Here is a 22905-nt window from a genome sequence, read left to right on the forward strand (position 1 = left end):
AACAGAGACTTACAGACATGTACTATAGATGAGTGGTTACTAGAGTTTAAGGGGTTGGGGAAGTGGGGGGAGGTAGATGGGGTAAAGGGGGTCAAATATAGTGGAGTAGGGGGAGAGTGAATTGGGTAAAGGGGATCAAATGTATGGTAGCTGAAGGAAACTGGAATTTGGGTAGTAAACACACAATAAAATATACAGATATCAAACTACAATGTACATCTGAAAATTACATAATTGTATTAAGCAATGTTACCTCAATAAACTTAATTTTTAAAAAGTTTAAAAAATAATTAATTAATTAATTGATTAAAGAAGTGATGTCGATCCTTCTCAAACATTTCCCGATAATTGAGAGAACACTCCCAAATTCATTTTACAAGGCCAGAATTACGCTGATTCTAAAACTAGATAAGGACATTCAAGAAAACAATACTATATGCAAAATCCTTGATGAATATAGATGTAAAACTTCTCATCGAAATACTAACAAATTGATCTCAATATCATTTTTAAAGATCATACACTTCATCAAGTGAGATTAATCCCTGGGTTAATAAGATGGTTCAACATATGCAGTTCAATAAATGTGATATACCACATTACCAGAATGAAAGATAAAATCACATGACCACCACAATAGATACAAAAATTATTTGACAAATTTCAATATTTATTCATGATAAAAACTCTCCACAAATTCTGTATAGAAGGACATAACTCAACATAACAAAGGTCATATTTGGCAAGCCCACATGTAACATCATGTTCAACCATGAAAGGGTGAAAGCTTTTCTTCTAAGAAGAGGAACAAGAAAAGAGTGCCCGCTCTCAACACTTCTGTTCAACATAGAAATCCAAGTCCTAGCCAGAGCAATTAAGCAAGGGAAAAATAATTAAAAGACATCCCGTCTGGAAAAGAAAAAGTAAAATTATCTCTACAGATAGCCTAATCTTATATGTAGAAAATCTTAAAGACTCCACCAAAAAACTATTAGGATCAATAAACAAATAATGTTGCAATGTACAATTTATATACAAATATCAGGTTCATTTGTACACACTAACGATGAATTATCCAAAAAAGAAATAAAGGAAACATTCTAATTTACATTAGCATCATGAACAATAAAATACTTAGGAATACATATAACCAAGGAGATAAAAGATCTGTCCACTGAAAACTACAAAACATTGATGAAAGGCTATCATCAATAGGACAAGTAATAACAAGTGTCAAAGATGTTGTGGGGGAAAAAGAACCCTCATACACTGCTGGTAGGAATGTAAATTGATAGAGCCACTTAGGAAAACAATATGGAGGTTCCTCAAAAAATTAAGAATAGAATTACCATATCACTCAGTAATCCCTCTTCTAGGTATCTATCCAAAAAATTTGAAGACATTTATTCATAAAGATATATGCACTCCAATGTTCACTGCAGGATTAGTCACAGCAGTCAAGACATAGAAACAACTGAAGAACATGACAAAGAAACATACTCATGGACATGGACAGCAGATCAGCGATTACCAGAGAGAAAAGAGGTAGAGGGGAATTAGAAAGGGTAAAAGGGGTCAAATATTTGGTGACAGAAGGAAATCTAACTTTGGGTGGTGAACACACAATTCAATATATATACACATACCATACACATACACATACACATACACATATACATATACAGATATATACATACACATATACACATATGTACATATGTATATACATATATAGAGAGAGGTGTATTATTGAATTGTACACTTGAAACTTATTTGATTTTATTAATCACTGTCACTCCAATAATTGTAATTTTAAAAAGATATTATAGCTACATATTAATGGAAAGCTATTCCATGTTCATGGATTGGAAGAATTAATATTGTTAAAATGTCAATACTATGTAAAGTAATCTATAAGTTAAATGAAATCTCTATCAAGATTCCCATGGTATTTTTTACATAAATAGAAAAAACAATCCTAAAGTTAGTATAGAACTAAAACAGACCTGAAAACTTCACACTTCCTGATATTACAGAGCTATAGTAATCAAAACAGTATGGTACTTGTGTAGAAACAAAAAGAACGATGGAAAAAATAGAGAGCCCAGAAATAAACTTAGGCATGTATAGTCAGCTAATATTTGACAAAGAAGCCAATGATACTCAATGAAGAAAAAGTAATCTCTTCAATAAATGTCATTGGGAAAACTGTATGATCTCACATATATGTGGAATCTAAAAAAAAGTCAAACTCATAGAAAAAAGAACAGATTAGTGGTTATCAAGGTGAGGAATTAGGATGGAAGAAATGGGTGAAGGCGATTAAACAGTACAAACTTCTACTTAGAAGGTGTTTAATCTGATTGAATGGACAGTATGATGACTATAATTAAAAATACCGTATTGTATATTCGGAAGTTGTTAATAGAGTAGATTTTAAATGTTCTCATCACACAAAAATATTGTAACTTTGTAAGGTGATAAATGTGTTAACTAACCTTATTATGGTAATCATTTTGGCATATACACATATATAAAATCACTACATCGCACACCTTGAACTTAAACAATGCTATATGTCAATTACATCTCCATAAAGGTGGGAAAAAGGGGGGAGAAGCCTAAATGATTGAATTATCATCTAAAAGACCTAGGAAGTTTGCCCCATTCTCCCATTTCTGGAGTAGATTGTTACAATTTTGTATTTCTGTTTTGGGGCAGTTCAGCAATTGCTGAATGTGTAGTCACAACTTAGCAGTGTGTCTCAAGTGACTCATCCAAACTGGGACACAGCGAAATGTGTTCCCATAAATGACATTTTCAATACAAAATTCTGGGGAGAAACCAGGAGACATGTAAGACAGAATATCACAGAGAAAATAGCTAGTTTTTACTAAAGTAAAATACATTAGTCATGCCTTTGGGTAAAGGAAGTCAAAGTCAGAATGACTTGGGCATTTTTAAAAGTTACTACGTATTAGGATTCCCAAGCTGAACAACAGTCATGGTCTGTAGCATTCTTGGAATGGGAAAATAATATGTAAATTCTAAATATTAGAATCAGGAGAATAGAGTATTTGTCAGACTAAGCAAACATTCCATCTTTAGCAATTCTAGATTTAGAACCAACATTGAACAGTTGAATGTCTCTGTCTATAAGGGCTGAAAAGGAAAGTTCTTGGTTTCCACTCCTTAGTGCCTATGAGAATAACAGCTGCTTGACCCCAGGGTCAATGGAGAAAATGAAGGGGTTGTTTTTTTACCTTTATGTCTCAAACTTGTCGTCAACCACAGTTTAGCCATGATACAGAACCGCAGACCTGTGTTTCTCTGGTTTGAAGCTATGACCTGTGGGGATGCAGGGAGTTTTGGAAAGTAAAACTATGGAGCTGCAAACATATGAGATATATAAAAAAAATGATAAAACAAGATCCTACAAATGCCTTCCTTTCCTGCTCTGGAGCCGTCTTTTGGCCTGTACTCTGATGAGGAAAGCATTTTTACCTGGCTTCCCTCGGGAAGTAAAGTTTGCTCTGAAGTGTGCAAAAGAAGAAAACAATTTCTCAGACATTTCAGACAAGGCTTTGCAAAGGTCCTGTGTCAAAGATATGGCACATTCAAGGTTAGCATAGCTAAACTACAAAGAGTGAGCGTGAAAGTGGCTGGAAGTGTAGCTGAGGTGTCAGAGTCATGTCATTATTTGTATATCCTTATGCTCAGAACAATAGGTAATCGATGATGCTTATTTGGAGACTCACTACATACTGAGATTCTCATTTTGTGATTATTCTGTATGGATCATGGTGAATGTATTTGGAGACAAACAGACTGGGTTCAAGGAGACATATCAGGAGACTATTCTAGTAGTCCAGGAAGGAAAAAATTGTAGCTTGGACTAGGGTGATTGTAGCAGAGGAAAGGAGTGAGAGTGGATGGATATCAAAAGGAAATTTGACAGGGATTGTTGATGGATTAGCTATGAAGAATAAGAGTTGGAGGTGCTAAAGATGATTCCTGCAAATGTCTTCTCCCATTCAGAAAGTTGCTTCTGTGTTTTGTTGATGGTTTCTTTTGGTGTGCAGAAGCTTTTTAGTTAGATGTAGTCCCATTCATTTATTTTTGCTTTCACTTCCCCTGCCTTTGAGGTCAAATTCATAAAATCCTCTCTAAAACAAGTCTATGATTTTAGTACCTATGTTTTCTTTTATGCAATTTTTTGGTTCAGGGTTTATATTTAGGTCTTTGATCTATTTTGAGTAAATTTTGGTGTATGGTGACAAATAGCAGTCTAGTTTCATTCTTTTGCATGTGGCTTTACAATTTTCCCAGCACCATTTATTCAAAAGGCTTTCTTTTCTCCATTGTATGTTTTTGACTCCTCTGTTGAAAATTATTTGTCCATATATATGTGGCTTTACTTCTGGACTCTCAATTCTGTTCCATGGGTCTATGTGTCTCTTTTTCTGCTAATACCATGCTGTTTTGATTATTGTGAGTTTGTAGTATAATTTGTAGTCAGACAGTGTGATACCTCCAGCCTTGTTCTGTTTTTTTTTTCCTCAGGATTTCTTTAGCTATTCAGGGTCTTTTCTGATTCCATACATATCTGATAATTTGTTGTTCTTTTTCTTTAAAAGATGCCATTCAAATTTTGATGGGGATTGCATTAAATCTGTATATTGCTATGGGTCATTTTAACTATGTTGATTCTTCCAATCCATGAACACAGAATATTTTTCCATTTCTTTCTGTCTTCATTTTCTTTTATAATGTCTTGTAGTTTTTAGTGTATATGTCCTTCACATGCTTCTTTAAGTTTATTCCTAAGTATTTTTTTTGTTGCAATTGCAAAAAGAATTGCTTTTTCATTTCTTTTTCTGAAATTTCATTGTTAATATATAGGAACACAATGGATTTTTGTACATTGATTTTGTATCCTGCAAAGTTTTTTGGTGAAGTCTTTATGGTTTTCTATGTAAAAACCATGTTGTCTGCAAAAAGTAATGATTTGACTTCTTCATTTCCAATTTAGATGCATTTTACCTCTATCTTTTGCCTGATTGTTCTAGCTAGAACTTCCGATATTATATTGAATAAGAGTGGTGACAGTAGACATCTTTGTCTTGTTTCTGATCTCATGGGAAAAGCTTTCAGTTTTTATAATATGATATATTTGAGACTTCTCAAAAGCTAAAACATTTTTGATTTTCTTTTCTTTTTTTTTTTTAAAAAAGTACTCTTAATTTTTAAAGTCATTTTATTATTTTGCTGGTCTCTATTTCATTACTTTGTGCTCTGATCTTTGTTATTTCCTTCCTTCAGGTAACTTTGGACTTAGTTCTTTTCCTAGTTCCTTGAGATGTAAAGTTAGATTATTTATTTGAGATTTCTTTTCTTAAAATAGGTGTTTATCACTATAAACTTCCCTCTTAGAACTGCTTTTGCTCTATCACATAAGTATGTTGCGTTTCCATGTTTATTTGTTTCAAGACATTTATTTCTCTTGTGATTTCTAATTTGATCCATTGATTGTTCAGGAGTGTGTAGTTTAATTTCCACATCTTTGTGAATTCTCAAATTTTTCTCATTATCGATTTCTAGTTTTATGCCATTGTGTTCATAAGTGATATTAGGTATGATTTCAATCTTAAATTTGCTAAGATCTGTTTTGTGACATATCATATGATCTATCTTGGATAATATCGCTGTGTGGTTAAGAATGTGTATTCTGCTGCTACAGGATGGAATGTTCTGCATATGTCTATGAGGGTCTCTAAATATGAAGTATATGTCAAGTTCAAAATTTTTATATTGATTTTCTTTCTGGATGATCTATCCATTGTTGAAATAGGGGCATTGAATACCCCTACTATTATTGCAATATTGTTTATTTCACCCTTCAAATGTGTTAATATTTGCTTAATATATTTAGTTGCTTTATTGTTGGGTGCACATATATTTACAATTGTTATATTCTCTTGATGAATTGACCACTTTATCATTAAGTAATTACCATCTTTGACTCTTGTTACAATTTTTGACAAAGCCTTTTTTATCTAATATAAGTTTAGCTATCTCTGCTTCTCTTAGTTTCCATTTGTATGGAATATCTTTTCTCATCCTTTTCATTTCAGCTTATGTGTACTTAGGGCTAATCAGTGAGTCTACTGTATATACTATATATGTGGGGTTTTTTTATCCATTCAGCCTTTCTATATCTTTTTTTTAAGAATTTAATCTATTTACATTTAAAGTAATTATTAGTAGGTAAGGCCTTACTAATGACATCTTATTTATTTTTTGCTTTCCTGAATGTTTTGTAGTCAATATAAAGAACTTTGTTATGAAGAACCTTATCTTTTCCTCTCTTCTTGTCTTCCTTTATAACTTGACAGTTTTCTATAATGATAGCCTTTGATTCCCTTCCCTTTTTCTTTCATGAATCTACTGTAGGATTTTTTTCTTTTTGGTTCCCATGAGGCTTACATAAAACACTTTATAAATATGTCTATTTTAAGCTGATGACAACTTAATTTGGATCATGTACAAAAACTGTACCCTTTTACTGTCTCCATTTTTATGTTTTTGATGTCACAATTTACATCTTTTTATATTGTGTATCCAATAACAAATTATTGTAGAGGGTACTTTGTTCTTGAATACTAATTTTTCTTTCTGGTATCTTGCTAATTTTTTAATAAATTCTAATAAATTAGGTTTTCTATAGAGACAATAATCTCATATTTGAGAAATGACAGTTTTCTATTCTTTCTTTGTTAATCCTTATATCTTTAAGTTCTTTCCTTACTGTATGGTGTTGACATTTCTAAATACTGAAGTGCTGATAACAGAGGCCCTTGTCTTGCTCCTGCTCTTTAAGGATATGCTTCTAACATTCTTATATTAAGTAAGAATTTTGTTGTAAATTTTTTGGATGCTCATTATTACAATAATGAAGGTCTCTTATGTTCTTAGTTTAATCATTTTTTTAATCATGAATTTTTAAAATTTCATTAAAATTTTGTTTGCATATTATCAGATAATTACAGTAGTCTCCCACACACACACCCCTATCCAGTTTCACTTTCTGCAGTTTCAGTTACCCACAGTCAACCATGGTATGAAATATTAAAAGATTCCAGAAAAAAAAACATTCTTAAGTTTTATATTGTACACTATTCTGAGTAGTATAATGAAATCACATGATGTCCTGCTCCATCTCACCCAGAATGTGAATCATCCCTTTGTCCAGAGTACCCACGCTGTTTACTCTCTCTGCCAGTTAGTCACTTTGTACCCATCTTGGTTATAAGATCAACTGTTGCCGTATTGCAGTACTTGTGCTCAAGTCACCCTTATTGTACTTAATAATGGTCCAAAAGTGCAAGGGTAGTGATGCAGGCAACTCAGATAGTCCAAAGGGAAATCATAAAGTACTTTCTTTAAGTGAAAATGTCAAAGTTCTGGTCTTAATAAGGAAAAAAAAAATTGCATGCTGAGGTTGCTACGATATACGGTAAGAAACATATGCAAAATTGCCAAATTTATAAACCAAAATTTATCATAGGTATGTATATATAGAAAAAAATAGTATATATAGGTTTTGGTACTATTTGTGGTTTCAGGCATCCATGGAGGGTCTTAGAATGTATCTCCTGTTGATAAGAGAGATAACTATATTAAACTTTTAATCTCTTAATGTGAAAATTTTATTAGATTTTCCATTTTATCCAACCTTGCACTGATGAGCTAAATCCAATTTGGTATGATGTATTATCTTTATTACACATTATACTGTTCTATTTGATGTTTTATTTAGGATTTTGTATCTATTTTAATCAATGAGATAGCTCTATAATTCTCCTTTCTCAGAGTCATGTTTTGATATCAAACATATGCTGGTTAAATAAAAAGAGTTGAATTTCCCTCTGGAATTGGTTATATGTGTGCTTGTTCTTTGTATGTTTATAGAAATGACCCATAAAACCTGTGTTTTGCTTGTATCTTCTTTGTGAGAAGAGTTTTTAAGCTACTAATTTAAGCATTTTATTTCTTCTTGAGTCAATTTTAGTAATTACATTTTCTTAGAAACGTGAATATTTACCTAAAAATTTAAATGTATAGACAAATTTCTTTATAAAAATATATAATCTTTTTAATATTTGTTTCCTTTGTCATTTTTAATATTTTTGTGTCTTTGCTTTTTTGCTGGATAAAACTTGCAAGAAGTTTGTAGATTAGTCTTTTCTAAAAATGCACTATTGGCTTTTATAAATCCTCTCTTAAGTTGGATGCTTATCTCTTTAATTTTTTTCTTTTCTTCCTTTTCACCTCAAGCATTTAAGGCTATATATTTCTCTCTAAATTCCACTTTAGCTTAGTTTTTTAAACATGCTTTTTAAAATTAAAATTCAAAAGAGTTATTAAGTGAGAACTGCAAGAAATCAGAATGTAAAAAGGAAAAAGGAAAGAAGATGAAGAAACATAAGGAGAAAGATGATGAGAGCCAGTGGAATAAAAGAAGGCCCTGCACTCCATGATTTATCAACTCTCCATGGCCTTTAAGATTTATAGCAAAATTGTCGAACTCCTGGTAATCTTACCTGCAAGATGATTTTCTGTGAAATTAGATGAAGAAGCTGACCAATCTCATTACTTTCAATTATGTGGAGAGCAGATATAAACATTTGAAGTAAGTTTCAGGAGTAATTGGAAATCTTGGCTTTTGAAAGTGTGTAGATTTAGGGCTCATATCAAATTAATCGAACACGGATTAGTGTAACGTAGAATCTATGTAGATTTCAGTGTAATAGTATGAGAGGGGACCTACATTAGATTGGCCCTCAAGTACTTATCCACTCTCCCTTGAAATTTCTTCTATTCCAAAGCATTCACTTCTCATTAGCCATACAAAGTAGGTTGATCATAGATGGCACAGAGAAGGGTAAAAATAGCACTTTTATTCATGTTGTCCTGGATGGGAATCAAAGAAAAGAAGTGTGAGTAGCACCATATTCAAATTTTTTTTTCTGATTTCCACAATCTCTGGACAAAGCCTTAATATCCAGGGGAAGAATGTGCTCACTAGAAGACATAATAATGACTGGAGTGTTTGAAAGTTGAAAAAAGAAATGCACTTTAACTTTTTGCAATTTTAGTTAGCCTAACAAATGAAGGAATTGTGCTTGCTAGTAAATTTGTCATTTAAGTTCACAGACACTTGAATGATTAAAAATTACCTAGTTTAATAGAATTACACACAAAAAGGACAAATGGGCACCATCTGGTGACAAAAACTTAACATAGTCTAGTGCTTTAACAACATACTTTGATGAATATGGCTTTAATTAGCTCCTACCCCCATATCACCACAAAAGCTTACAAGAACAATTATTTTATTATCTCTTATGGCTTCTGTGCATCAGGAATTTAGGAAAGAACCAGTTTGGGTGGTTCTGGCTATGGATCTCTCCTATGGTTGCTCTCAGACAATGATTGAACCTGGGATAGCAGGGTGCTGAAGCTAGGGACTGCTCAGGTATCTCTCATTCTTCATGAAGTCTCTAGGACTCTTTATCTAGTGTCTCTAGATAACCTCTTTGTAACTGTCATACTATTTAATGGTAGCTTCAAGAGCAAATATTCCAGCTTATCAGACAGAAGCTAAATCATCTTTTATGACCTAACTTGAAAGTCACATAGCAATTCTGCACTACTCTGTTGGTCAAGCCAATCACAAAATCGCACCCATTTTTAAGGAGAGAGGACATAAACTCAACATCTCAATGGGGTGAGGGTCAAAACAATTGCAGACATATTTTTAAATTACTGCAAATGTAGGGGATAAAAATAGGGGACAATTTACAGTCCTTGCTTAGGATGACTTAGTGTTGGTCAATCTTAAAATAGACCTTCATTCACCTTCATTTGGTGTTTTAGATATTTAGAATATTGAATTTTTTCCTGCTATCACCTCTATTTTTCTTCAACATGATCTTGGGTATATATGCCACATGATGGAAGTCCTTTGGAGATAAAAGAAAAACTAATGTTAATAATGTTAATGTTAATGTTAATGTTAATGTTAATAAGCGACTGTTAAAACTGATACTTTAATTTAGCTCACTGAACTATCCAGTTATATACCACTATATAACAAATTACTCTAAACCTTTGTTTCACAAAACAATAATTATATTATTCTTACAAATTTGTGGGTCAGGAATTCAGGCAGGGAATAATGAGGCCGACTCATTTATGCTCCACAATAATTAAGGTCTTAGGTAGAGTTGATTGAATGGCTGGAGAAGGCTGTAATGGCTCTTCTGGGGCCATAAGTCTGAGATCATGGCTGTAGCTTTTGGTTGCCTTCCTTGATTCCCCATATGGAAGTTCCTGAGCTGGAATTTCTAAAATGACTTTAACACTTACATGTCTGGTGCCTGTGCTTGGATAGCTGGAAAAACTGGATTTGTCTATATATATTTATGTGTATGTGTGTGTGTGTGTGTGTATACACACACACATATATCTATCTATGTATATAGATAGATATCTATATCTATGTCATCTATATCTATATATCTATATATATACATATGTATATATATGTGTGTGTACACACACACACACACACACACACACACACACACACACACACACACATACACACAGTCTCTCCCCATAGCTAGCTTCATCTTCCTCACAGCATAGTGATCTCAGGCTAGTCAGACTTTTTAAATAATAGTTGGCTTCAGCCAGAGTGAGTGTTCCAAGAGCCCAAGATGAAAGCAGTGAGTTTTTTGTGACTTAGACTTAGAAGTAACCTGATGTACTTTCCACCGTATTCTACTGGCCAAAAGTGAGTCACAGAACCTGCCCAGATTCCTAGGGGTGGAGATATAGATTACACCTCTTCATGGAAAAATGGCCGGTGCATGTAGGGAAGGAGGAAATTGATAGTGGCTATTGTGGAAACAAGCTACTACATTCCTTTTTCATAGGTGAGAAAAATGAGACTCAGAGAAGTTAAATAAACTGTTTAGAATTATACAGTAGTAAGAAACTAAGAAATACAGAACACAAACCGAGGTAGTCTAACTTCAAATTCAGAACTCCTTCCACTTTACCTGGCAGCTTATATGCAATCTATCAATCAGCGCTTCCCATATTTGTTCCTCAGAAGCTATGCTCCCCCAAATACCCATGGTTTGAAGTAATTCTGGAAACATTGCATAAAATATTTCTTTTGGGATAATCAAAATGCACATGAATATATAAAATCCACTGAAATCTCTGTTTAACTTGTCCAAACTTTTTGACTAAGGAACCTCTTTAAATCAGTTCATGGAATATAATTTCACATATTTTGTATTAAATAACAAAGAAAATGTGTTATTGCTGAAGTTATAAAATGTAATATTATACACAGAATCTCATTTTAATGAGTACTATTGAACTGTCAAAATTCTATGACAAGGCTATCGTCATGATCTTATTATCCATTGAGATGGAATTGCTCTGCTGATTCATATACAACAAATTTTCATAAAAGAGAAATCTCATGTGACCAAAAGGTCCTTAAGCCCATGTTAATCTATTAGTGAAGAAAAAGTCGAATATAATTTCTGCCTATTTAAAGAATTTGGGTGTTTATATTTTAATACCTACAGAAAGTTCAATTTTATTAATAAGATATTTCCCATACCAAGTTTAGTTATTATATTGAAGAGAATATTTGTTGTACTGAAGAGAATTTTCCCACTTGTATATATTTCTATGTTAAATATATATTGTTTACATTTCAGATAATCTGTCATGCTCTTTGGAGATTTCTATATGACAAGCCCTGTTGTAATTAAATATATAAATATATTATGTGTGTGTGTATTAAACAACACACTGCCAGTGCTCAGAAACTTAAGCATTGTTTGTAAGAAATGAACCTTGCATATCTTAAACAATAATACCGCTAAATGAGGCTATATAATAAAATGATTAAATAAAATCCCAAGTCAAATGCCTCCAATAGTCAAAATGCTGTGGAAAGGAAGGAAATAGGAGAGCTAAGTAACAAGCAGTTTTTATGGAGAAAAGAGTGGGACTTGACTTTCATCTTGGTGGCTATCACAGAATTTAAATTGGCAGAGAGGATAAGCACCCAGTAGGTAAAGCATTATCAAAGGCAGGTGTGGTAAAGTCCATTTCCTCCTAGAATTGTCAGTCCTAGCATATATTGCTATGTTCTTTTCCCTTTATTCTTGTCTCAACCTGCTCCTCCTTGTTTGCCCCTTCATGGTTAATCAAAGCTCTTTCAGGTAGCTGTGCTTGTCCATCACTCAATCCTAGTCACCAACAGCCAGCTCAAGTACCTGCTTCCCCAAAATTGTGATCCTTTTTTAGAACTTGATAGCATTTTGGCAGCAAATCAAAATAATGCCTTAATTGTACAACAGTGCAGCTAAATCTGATGTATCCACTGTTGAAACTGATGAATGAGCTGATTGAGGTGGTAAAGATTAATTCAGATGTTTTCTCTGGGCAGAATCAAATATGGATGGATAAAATTTAAAACTAAGGAAAAGTAACACTGACTATGATTGATTGATTGATTGATTGATTGACTGACTGATTAGACCATTGTGAACCATTGCAAGTGCTCTAAAAGAGACATCCCTCAGCAAAAGTTGGGTTAAGTGAGGATCATTCACAGAGTAGAGCTGTATAGAATTAACTGAAGAAAAGGGAGACTATAGAGTGGGAGATCCAGTGAGGAGGTGATTGAAGATCACAAGCAAGCTCTTTCAATATGTTAAGAGTAGATATAAAGCAAATAAATCTGTCATATTTCAGAAATTTGCAGAACTTGGTAGTAAAGTGAATATAGATTTATTCTTTGTTCAAAATTGAAAAAAGTTGAACAAAGTTTAACAAAGCTGAACAAAGTTGGTTTATTCTTTTCCAAAGTGAGAAAATTAAAATAGATGCTTAATAAGTTTCCTTCGAACTATATAACATCTATTAGCCTAGGATACTCAATGGGGATAAGAAATACAAATCAAACATGTTTTTGTTATATAACTCAGTCTGCTATAACAAAATACCACAGACTGGGTGACTTAAACAACAAACATTTATTTTCTCAATTTCTGGAGTTTGGAAAGTCCAAGATCAATGTGTTGGCAGATTCATTTCCTACAAGAGCTCCTTCCTGGCTTGCCGATGGCTGCCTTTTTCCTGTATCCTCCCATGGTGGAAGGAGAAAGAACTAGTTCTCTGATATCTTCTTATAAATGCACGAATCCCATCATATGGATTCCATGCTCCTGACCTGATTTAAACCTAATTACCTCCCAAAGGACCCCCCCTCCCAATACTATCACATTAGGAGTTAGGGCTTCAACAATTTTGGAGGTGGAGGGGCACAAATATTCAGTCCATAACAGTTTCCCATTCTGAATTTATTGTTGTTGAATTCTGCCATAGTTTTAAATATTAGTGTTATTAAACTATGGTTGTTTGTGGATGCATTTTTACAAATCATATTTTTTTTGATTATGGAACAATACTTATATTGTGTAAGCATATATATTGTTGATATTAATTAATCTTACCCTTTCATAATTTTGATCAAGCCTTTCAACTGTTGTTTTCTAATTTTATTTGACAGTATGTGTATCAGCTAGGATTAGGCTTAGTTGAATGCAACATAAGGGCCAAATAAAAATGTCTTAAGCACAATAAAAATTTTTTCCCATAAAACAATTGTGATGATAAACTGTTCAGAGCTGATATGGTGGGTAATGTAAGAGACTGAGGGTCCTTTCCTCTTCTATCTTGGCACATGGCTTCCATTTTCAAGACTATGTCATCATCTATGAGGGCTGTAGATCTCCAACAATCTAGGTATCAGAAAAGGAGACAGAGAAGGGGGGAAATGGCACACTTACCAATTAAATCAGCACCCTTTAAAGAGCCTTCCCTGAAATACCATATGACATTTTCATTGCCAACTTATTGGCTGTTAGAATATAAAAGACAGTTTTTAGCCAGTCGCATTGTTGCTTCCAGCCAGTCACATTGTTGCTTCCATTAATACAATGTTCTAATCATAAAGAAGAAGGCTAGAGTGAATATTATCTCTGCTTTAATAACACGCTTAGTAATTAAAATTATAATGATGTGAGAAACATGGCAGAGTGAGAGACATCCCCAGATCTCTCCCCTTGAAATGACAATAAGCTGAACATCTAAAATTTAACAAAAAACATCCAACTGCACACCAGCACATCTGAGCGTGGGACTTGCTCATAAGAGCTACCACAGATAAGAACCTCAGGAGTCGAGCAGTAGACTGGGAGATACAAAGAAGCTGCCTCTCACAGCAGGAGCGCCCTGCAGAATGCGAGCAAAGGGAGAAGGTGCAGCAGGTTCCCTGAAAAACCCTAGCTAGGAGAGCTGTGAGTTCCATGCAATCAGTGGCAGTGCCCAGGCATCACGGCAGAAACCAGAGAAGTGGGGACGGCAAAGAAGCAAGGACAGAAGGGAAAAAAAAAACAAGTTGATTATTACCAGCCATGGTTGCAAAACATGAGGCTGAGCCACAGCCCACTTCCTGCAACCCAGAAGGACCCCTCCCCCACATTCTCCAAGACTGAACACCATGGAGCCCCAAGGGACTCTAAGTAAATGCTACCAAAACTGTCGTTAACACTGATAGGGACTGAGACTGAGCATAGCAAGCATGACTGAATATCTCTAGAGAAAAAAGGCATTATTAAGATTTTATATAAAGCGGAGATTTAAGAGGCTTAGACGTCAAATTGGAAACCAAAAGAAAAATGCCTTCATTGCAACAGGGCAAAGAGAAACTTTTATATAAATAATACTTATGGAAAAAAAGCAAAATTCATTTCCGTTAATACCCAGGTGGAGAAATAGACCATTAAACACCATGAACAAGATAACAAGGAAGCTCAGAAAGAAAGAGAAAAATCTCCAGAAAATAGGTTTAAGACATAGAAATATTCAACTTGAATAACAGAATACAGGATGGTACTTCTGAAAAAATAAGATCCAAAACAGTTCATATTGACAATTTCAGAAATTGAAAATACAACTAGATGAACAGAATGAGTTATTTAGCAAGAAGGTTGAAACCCTCAAAAAAAAAAAAAGAAATAAACTACTGGAGATGAAAAAACACACTACAAGAGATGAAAAATGAAATAGCAAGCTTCAAAATAGGATCAACCAAATAGAGGAAAGGATCAATGACATCGAAGAGAAAAATCTAGAAATAAATCAGAAGAAAGAAGAGAGAAAACAAAGAATGAAAAATAATGAAAGAGAAATACAAGAACTAGCTGACACCATCCCCAGAGGAAACATAAGAATAATGGGCATTCTCAAATGGAGTAAAGGAGAAGAGATTAGAAAGAATTTTCAGATAAATAGTTGATGAGACTATCCCAAATCTAAGGAAGGAGCTGGAGTTTGGAATTCAAGAAGTCAACAGAACACCAAATTATCTCAACTCAAAAAGGCCTACTCCAAGACACATTGCATTAAAATTATCAAAAATCAATGACAAAGAAGAATTCTCAGGGCAGTCAGGGAAAAGAAGACAGTAACCTATAAATGAAAACCAATTAGATTATCATAGAACTTCTCAGCACAAACCTTACATTGCAGAAATGAGTGGAATCCAATATTCGAATTATTAAATGAAAAGAACTTCCAAACGAGAATAATGTATCCAGCAAAGCTCTCCTTTACAAATGAAGGAGAAATAAAGACATTTCCAGACATACAAAAATTGAGAGAATTTGCCACTACAAGGCCAGAATTACAGAAAATATGGAAAGGGGTTAGTTTGCCTAAAACAAAATGCCAGAAAATGTACATAATTAGGAGTAAGGCAAGTATCAGACAAAAAGAAGCAGAGAACTGCAACCATTACTGAGAACAGGGCATTATAAGCTTAAACAAGAAGAGATTTGCTATAGAAAGATAGAAATAAACATTCAGCATATATAGGGACAAATTGAGATAATGACTGAAAAGTTATATAACTATCCTTTATGTATTCGTCATGGTAACCACACACAGAAGATTCAGAACTGAAGTATATAACATAATACAAGAAGAACCAGGGGGAAAACCCACAAAAGCCAAACAAACAAACAAACAAAAGTCAAAAACAAAAATCAGAAACACAAGGACAAGGAAGCGATGGAAACATTGAGCTACCAGAAAGCAAAAGATAAAATGGCTATAAGAAGACCTCATATTTCAAGGATCACCCTAAATGTAAATGGACTGAATTCATCAATAAAAAGGCACAGAGATTCAGAATGGAACAAAAAACAAAACACAACCATATGCTGCCTCCAGGAGACACGTCTCAGCTCCAAAGACAAATATAGACTCAAAGTGAAAGGGTGGAAAAACATACTTCAAGCAAATGACATTCAGAGAAAACCAGGAGTAGCAGTACTAATATCAGATGAAATAGATTTAAAAATCAAAAAGGGAAAGTAAGATACTGAGGAACACCTCATAACAATAAAGAGAATCATGCAATGAGAAGACATAACACTTATTAATATCTATGCTCCCAATCAGGGAGCCCTGAAATATGTAAAGGAATTACTAACAGAACTAAAGGGAGAAACAGACCAAAACACTATGGTAGTAGTGGACCTAAACACCCCTCTGTCGGATATGGACAGATCATCCAAACAGAAAGAACATCCTTAAAGGACACATTAGACCAACTGGACATAATTGACATTTACAGAGCCTTCCATCCCAAACAGCTGCATATACATTCTTCTCTAGTGCACATGGAACATTCTCAAGAATTGACCACACACTGAGAGAGAGATAGTCTCAACAAATATGAGAGGGTTGAAATCACATCAACCATATTCTCTGATCATAATGATTTAAAACTACAGATCAAATGCAAAATAAAGCAGTAAGAACCACAAATACATGGAGATAAAACAACATTCTAATGAAGAATAACTGGGTAACAGAAGAAATAAAGAGAAGGATCAAGAGATATATAGAAATGAATGATAATGATAGTAGAATACATCAAAACTTTTGAAACACAGCAAAAGTGGTCATAAGAGAAAAGTTCATATCATTACAGGCCTACCTCCAAAAACAAGAATGAGCCCAAAACAACAACCTAACACGTCATCTTAGAAAACTAGAAAAAACTAGAAAAGGAAGAACAAATGAAGCCTAAGGTCAGCAGAAGGAAAGATATAATCAAAATTAAAGCAAATATAAATGAAATTGAAAACAAAAAAATGATAGAAAAAATAAATGCAACAAAGAGCTGGTTCTTTGAGAAGGTTAATAAAATTGACAAACCCCTGACCAGACTCACTGAAGAAAAAAGAGAAAGAACACAGACAAGATGAGAGATGAAAGAGGGAATATTATGAATGACATTGCATAAATACAAATGATCATGCAAGAATACTATAAAAAAGCATATAACACCAAATTTAATAACCTAGAAGAAATGGACCAATACTTAGAAAAATACAACCTTCCTAGATTGAATTAAGAAGAACCGAAAAATCTAAATAGACCGATCAGCAGTATGGAAATGGAAACAATCATCAAAAATATATCAAAAAGAAAATTTTCGGGACCAGATGGCTTCATCAGTGAATTCTACTACACATTCAAAGAAGATTTAATACCTATTCTCCTCAAACCCTTCCAAAAACTTGAAAAGGAGGGAATACTTTCCAACTCATTTTATAAGGACAGTATCACCATGATACCAAAACCTAGTAAACACAAAAAAAGAAAACTACAGGCCAATACCTCTCATGAACACAGATGCAAAACTCCTAAATAAGATACTAGCGAACCAAATACAGCAACATATTAAAAAGATTACACACCACGATCAAGTTGGCTTCATCCCAGAGGCACAAGGATGGTGCAACATATGCAAATCCATTAATGTGCTACACCACACAAACAAATTAAAAAATAAGGATCATATGGTCATATCAATAGATGCAGAAAAAGCCTTCGACAAGATACAAAATCCATTTATGATCAAACACTTCACAAAATTGGTATAGAAGGAAAGTACCTTAACATAATAAAGACTACCTTTGACAAATCCTCAGCCAACATTATACTTAACGCCGAATAACTAAAAACCTCCCTTCTAAGATCAGGAACAAGGCAAGGCTGTCCACTATCACCACTATTATTCAATATAACATTGGAGGTCCTAGCAAGTGCAATCAGACAAGAGAAAGATATAAAAGGCATCCAAACAGAAAACAAAGAAGTCAAATTGTCACTATTTGTGGATGATATGATTCTCTATATAGAAAACCCTAAAGCCTCCACAAGAACACTACTAGAAACAACAAATAAATACAATAAAATCTCTGGATACGAAATCAACATTCAAAAATCCATAGTGTTCCTGTACTCTAATAATGAAGTGTCAGAAAAAGAAGTAGAAAAAATAATTCCTTTTGCAATTGCAACAACAAGAATTAAATACCTAGGTATAAATTTTACAAAACATTTGAAGGACCTATATAATGAAAACCACAAGACCTTATTAAAAGAAATCAAAGAAGATACAAAAAAATGGAATGATATTTCGTGTTCTAGGACTGGAAGAATCAATATAGTTCAAATGACCATATTACCTAAAGCATTATACAGATTTAATGCAATCCCCATCAAAATCCCATTAGCATTTTTTTAAGAAATAGAACAAAAAATCATCAGATTTGTATAAAAGCACAAAAGAGTCCGAATTGTCAAGTCCATCATGGGAAAAAAGAACGAAGTTGGAGGCATCACTCTGCCCAACTTCAAATTATACTACAAAGTGAAAGTAATCAAAATGGTATATGGTATTGGCTGCAAAACAGACACATGGATCAGTGGAACAGAATCGAGAGTCCAGAAGTAAACCCATATTTATATGGGCAGGTAATTTTTGACAAAAAAAAAGCCAAAAATATACAGTGGAGAAAGTCTCTTCAATAAATGGTGCTGGGAAAACTGGAAAGCCACCTGCAAAAGAAGGAAACTAGAAGATTGTCTATCACCACACGCCAAAATTAACTCAAAATGGATTAAAGACATGAATATAAGACCTAAAACAATAAAATGCATAGAAGAAAACATAGGAACGAAACTCAAGGACCTTGAACTTAAAGAGGATTGTATGAATTTGACCTCAAAGGCAAGGGAAGTAAAACCTAAAAGTAATGAATGGGACTCCATCAAACTAAAAAGCTTCTGCGAAGCAAAAGAAATCATCAACAAGGTAAAGAGACAAGCATCTGAATGGGAAAATATATTTGCAATCAGTACTTCCAATAAGAGCCTAATATCTAAAATATACAAAGAACTCACACAATTCAATAACAACAACAAACAAATGATCTAATCAAAAACTGGGCACAGGATCGGAACAGACACTTCTCCCAAGAACACATACAAATGGCCAACAAATATGAAAAAATACTCATCATCACCAGCTATATATAGGGTAATGCAAATCAAAACCACAATGAGATACCACCTCACATCTGTTAAAAAGCTGTTATCAACAGGACAATTAATAGTAACAAATGTTGGAGAAAATGCAGAGTAAAAGGAACCCTCATACACTGCTTTTGGGACTGCAAATTGGTATAATCACTGTGGAAAACAGTATGGAGGTTCCTCAAAAAACTAAGAATTGATCTATCATATGATCTAGCAATCCCTCTACTGGGTATTTATCCCAAAGACTTGAAAACTCGCATGCAAAAAGCTATTTGCACACCAATTTGCATAGCAGCATTATTCATGGTTGCCAGGAAATGGAAGCAACCAAAGGTGTCCTACGATACATGATGGCTAAAGAAGCTGTGGTACATATATACAATGGAATATTACTCAGCCGTAAGAAGAGGTGAAATACTGCCATTTGTGATGACATGGATGGGCCTCGAGATAATCACGCTAAGCAAAATAAGCCAAACAGAAGAAGTTGAAATCACATGATATCGCTTATATGTGGGATATGAACTTAAAAGCAACAAACAGGACAAACAAACCAGACAAACAGAGACTCATGGACATGGACAATAGACTAGTGGTTACAAGAGAGTAGGGAGGAGGGGGAAGGAGTGATGTAGGTGGGGTAAAAGGGGTCGAATATGTGGTGACAGAAAAAAATCCAACTATGGGAGGGGAACACACAATGCAAGATATATGTTTTACTATTAAATTGTATACCTGAAACTTACTGTTTTTGTTAACCAATGTCATCAAGAAAAACAAATTAACAACACAGTCTTCTGAGTATCAAGTTCTAGAGCTCTCTGGACTAAAGCAAAGAAATAAGAACATATTGCCTGAATCTTGTTAATGGCATCAAAATAAGATATTTTGTATATATACAAAATGACATTTTCTTCACACTTTGTTAAATTTTCGCTCAACTACAGAGAGCTGCTTGTTTGTGACGTTCACTTTTAGAAATAAAGAAATGATACCACACCTTTGAAATACTATCTACTAAACCTATATTTTTCTTTTTTTTTTAATTTGGTGAAGGGATGGGCTTTCTACAGTAAAGGGAATGGCTAAGACTAGAAGTTCAGAATACTGATTTTAATATTCCCTGTGGAATAAGAATAATGATTTGGCAAAATTACTACTGCAGTAAAATCTGGTCTTTAGGTTTGGTCTGAATGCATTTCCTCTGTTTTCACTTGGAAACACCACTTACCATCAATTTGGGTGACACAAGTGGGTTTGACCCTCTGTCTTACTTTGGGCTTCTCCAAATACAGACTGCAAAACAAGGACTTGGGTGCAGGTGGTTAATTTGAAAGGGGACACCAGAAGCACACATAAAGAGTGTGGGAAGAGAAATAGGAAGGGAGGAAAGATAAAAAAAAAAGGGTGTGCTAATGGATAGTCTGCTCAGTCCCACCGGGACCTTCAGAAATGTACAGAACATGCCTCGCAATTGTACCATCAAGGGTGAGGGAAGTTGAAGTATTTAACCAGTGACGCCCATCTCTCTCCCATTTGGGAGTTGCTCTTGGTAGTATATATCTAGCATTTCTGGGATGTCCTACAGGAAGATTGAGCAAGCCCTCAGGCAGAAAAGCAGAGAGGCTTGGGAATTTGAGGTTGAAAAGTTGTTAGCATGCTGGAAGCTATCTTCTGCAGTTATCAGTAAACTAGAGGTAAGCTGAGAGAAAAGGGCATCAACAAGAACTGCTGTTACTTTCCCCCAAGGCTTCATGTTCAGGGTAGTCACAGGATCCAGGCCTGATCAATCAGTATCACCTTCTGTGGCCACAGGAATTGGCCACAGAAGGTGATACTGACCACTAACATGGTCTGGCCATGTGAGTGATCAAGCCCGCAAACAAAAATTCACTCCACCTCGCCTTCTCCTTCCTTTCTAAAAAACCACCCTTTCCCCAGAAGTGACTTTTCTCTGCTCACAGATCAGTAAGGGGGCCTCGTTACTGTCTTTCTGTTCCGTATTAGTTATATATTGCTGAGTAGCAAATTACCAGAAATTTAGCAGCTTAAAATAATGTGTCTCTGTAAGTCAGGAGTCTGAGCACAGTTTAGCTGGGTCCTCTGCCAGGCTGTGATCAAGGTGCTGGCCAGGGCGCACTTCTTATCCAGAGGCTTAACTGGGGATGGGTCTACTTTCAAGCTCACTCAGGTTGTGGGAAGAATTCATTCCCTTATGTTTGTAGAACTGAAGTTTTCAGTTCTTGCTATCTGTCAGCTAGAGGCTGCCCTTAGCTCCTATAGGCTTCCTACATCCAGTTGCAATGTGGCCATCTCTTTAGGCCCCTTAAGAACATAGAAGCCTGATTCTACAGAGTTATTAATGGAGAAAGAGAGTAAGTCTGCTAGGAAGGTGGAATTTTATATAACCAAATATAATTCCAGAAGTAACGTCCCATCACCATTAACATGTTCCATCAGTTAGAGGCAAGTCATAATTCCTCCCTATCTTCAAGGTGTGGGGCTTATAGAAAGGTATGAATTCTAGGAGGTGGCGATTATAGGGACCACCTTAAAGTCTATCTGGCACCCCTTCCAGGGTATTTAATTCTACCGTGACAAGAAAGTCACTCAAGGATTCCAAGGCCACCATTCCTTCTGGGGCAGATTTCTTGCCTCTGCCTACACTATGATAATCTGTCCTCTCTCTAGAGAAAAACCTCACATATTTAATCTCTCATAGAGCACTCTTTCTGTTAGAGCCTCTGATAAATTGGGTTTTATTTCCATTGTTTGGATACTATATTTCTCAGTGAATCTCAATACTGAATTAACTTTCTTGGCAGTCATGTTACATTGCTGATTTAAATTATATTAAAACAAACTAATGCATTTAGGTCTTCTTTCATTATAAACTGCTGTTAAATCAAATCTATTTCTTCTTGTACTTTTCAGATCTTGGTGAATTACTATACATTTTTCCTATTAAATTTCATTTCGTTTTTTTTTTGGATCAGATTTTAAAAAATATTTCATCATATTTGTTGATTTTGGCTTCCCTTCAAACTCTGGGTCATTGTAGATTTGATAAATGTCTTATATGTATTCAGCCAGGTATTTGACTTAAAATGCTGAAAAAGGCAAAGTTAAGTGGAATCTGGAGGGCTGTCACTATGATGGCCACTAACAAATGTATGCATTTAACACTGGTGTTGCTTGTTCCCAATGACCCCACCTAGGTTCTTAGTGGTCACCACTTCCTTTTCTATTTAATAGTCATGCTAGAATTTGGTTGAGGTGCAATATTAACTTCACTGGTATATAGTTTCTGGAATCTAAATTTCCCTTCCTTTTGTAACTTGGGGT

The 22905-nt window shown here is 34.5% G+C and overlaps 1 pseudogene; it reads right to left on the bottom strand.

Annotated features, from left to right (window-relative positions):
• LOC118607839 overlaps positions 1 to 22905 on the bottom strand; it is a 240330-nt pseudogene that overhangs the window by 65020 nt on the left and 152405 nt on the right.

The sequence above is a fragment of the Rousettus aegyptiacus genome, unplaced genomic scaffold (assembly GCF_014176215.1).
Source record: "Rousettus aegyptiacus isolate mRouAeg1 unplaced genomic scaffold, mRouAeg1.p scaffold_m13_p_9, whole genome shotgun sequence".
Taxonomy (NCBI): Eukaryota; Metazoa; Chordata; class Mammalia; order Chiroptera; family Pteropodidae; genus Rousettus; species Rousettus aegyptiacus.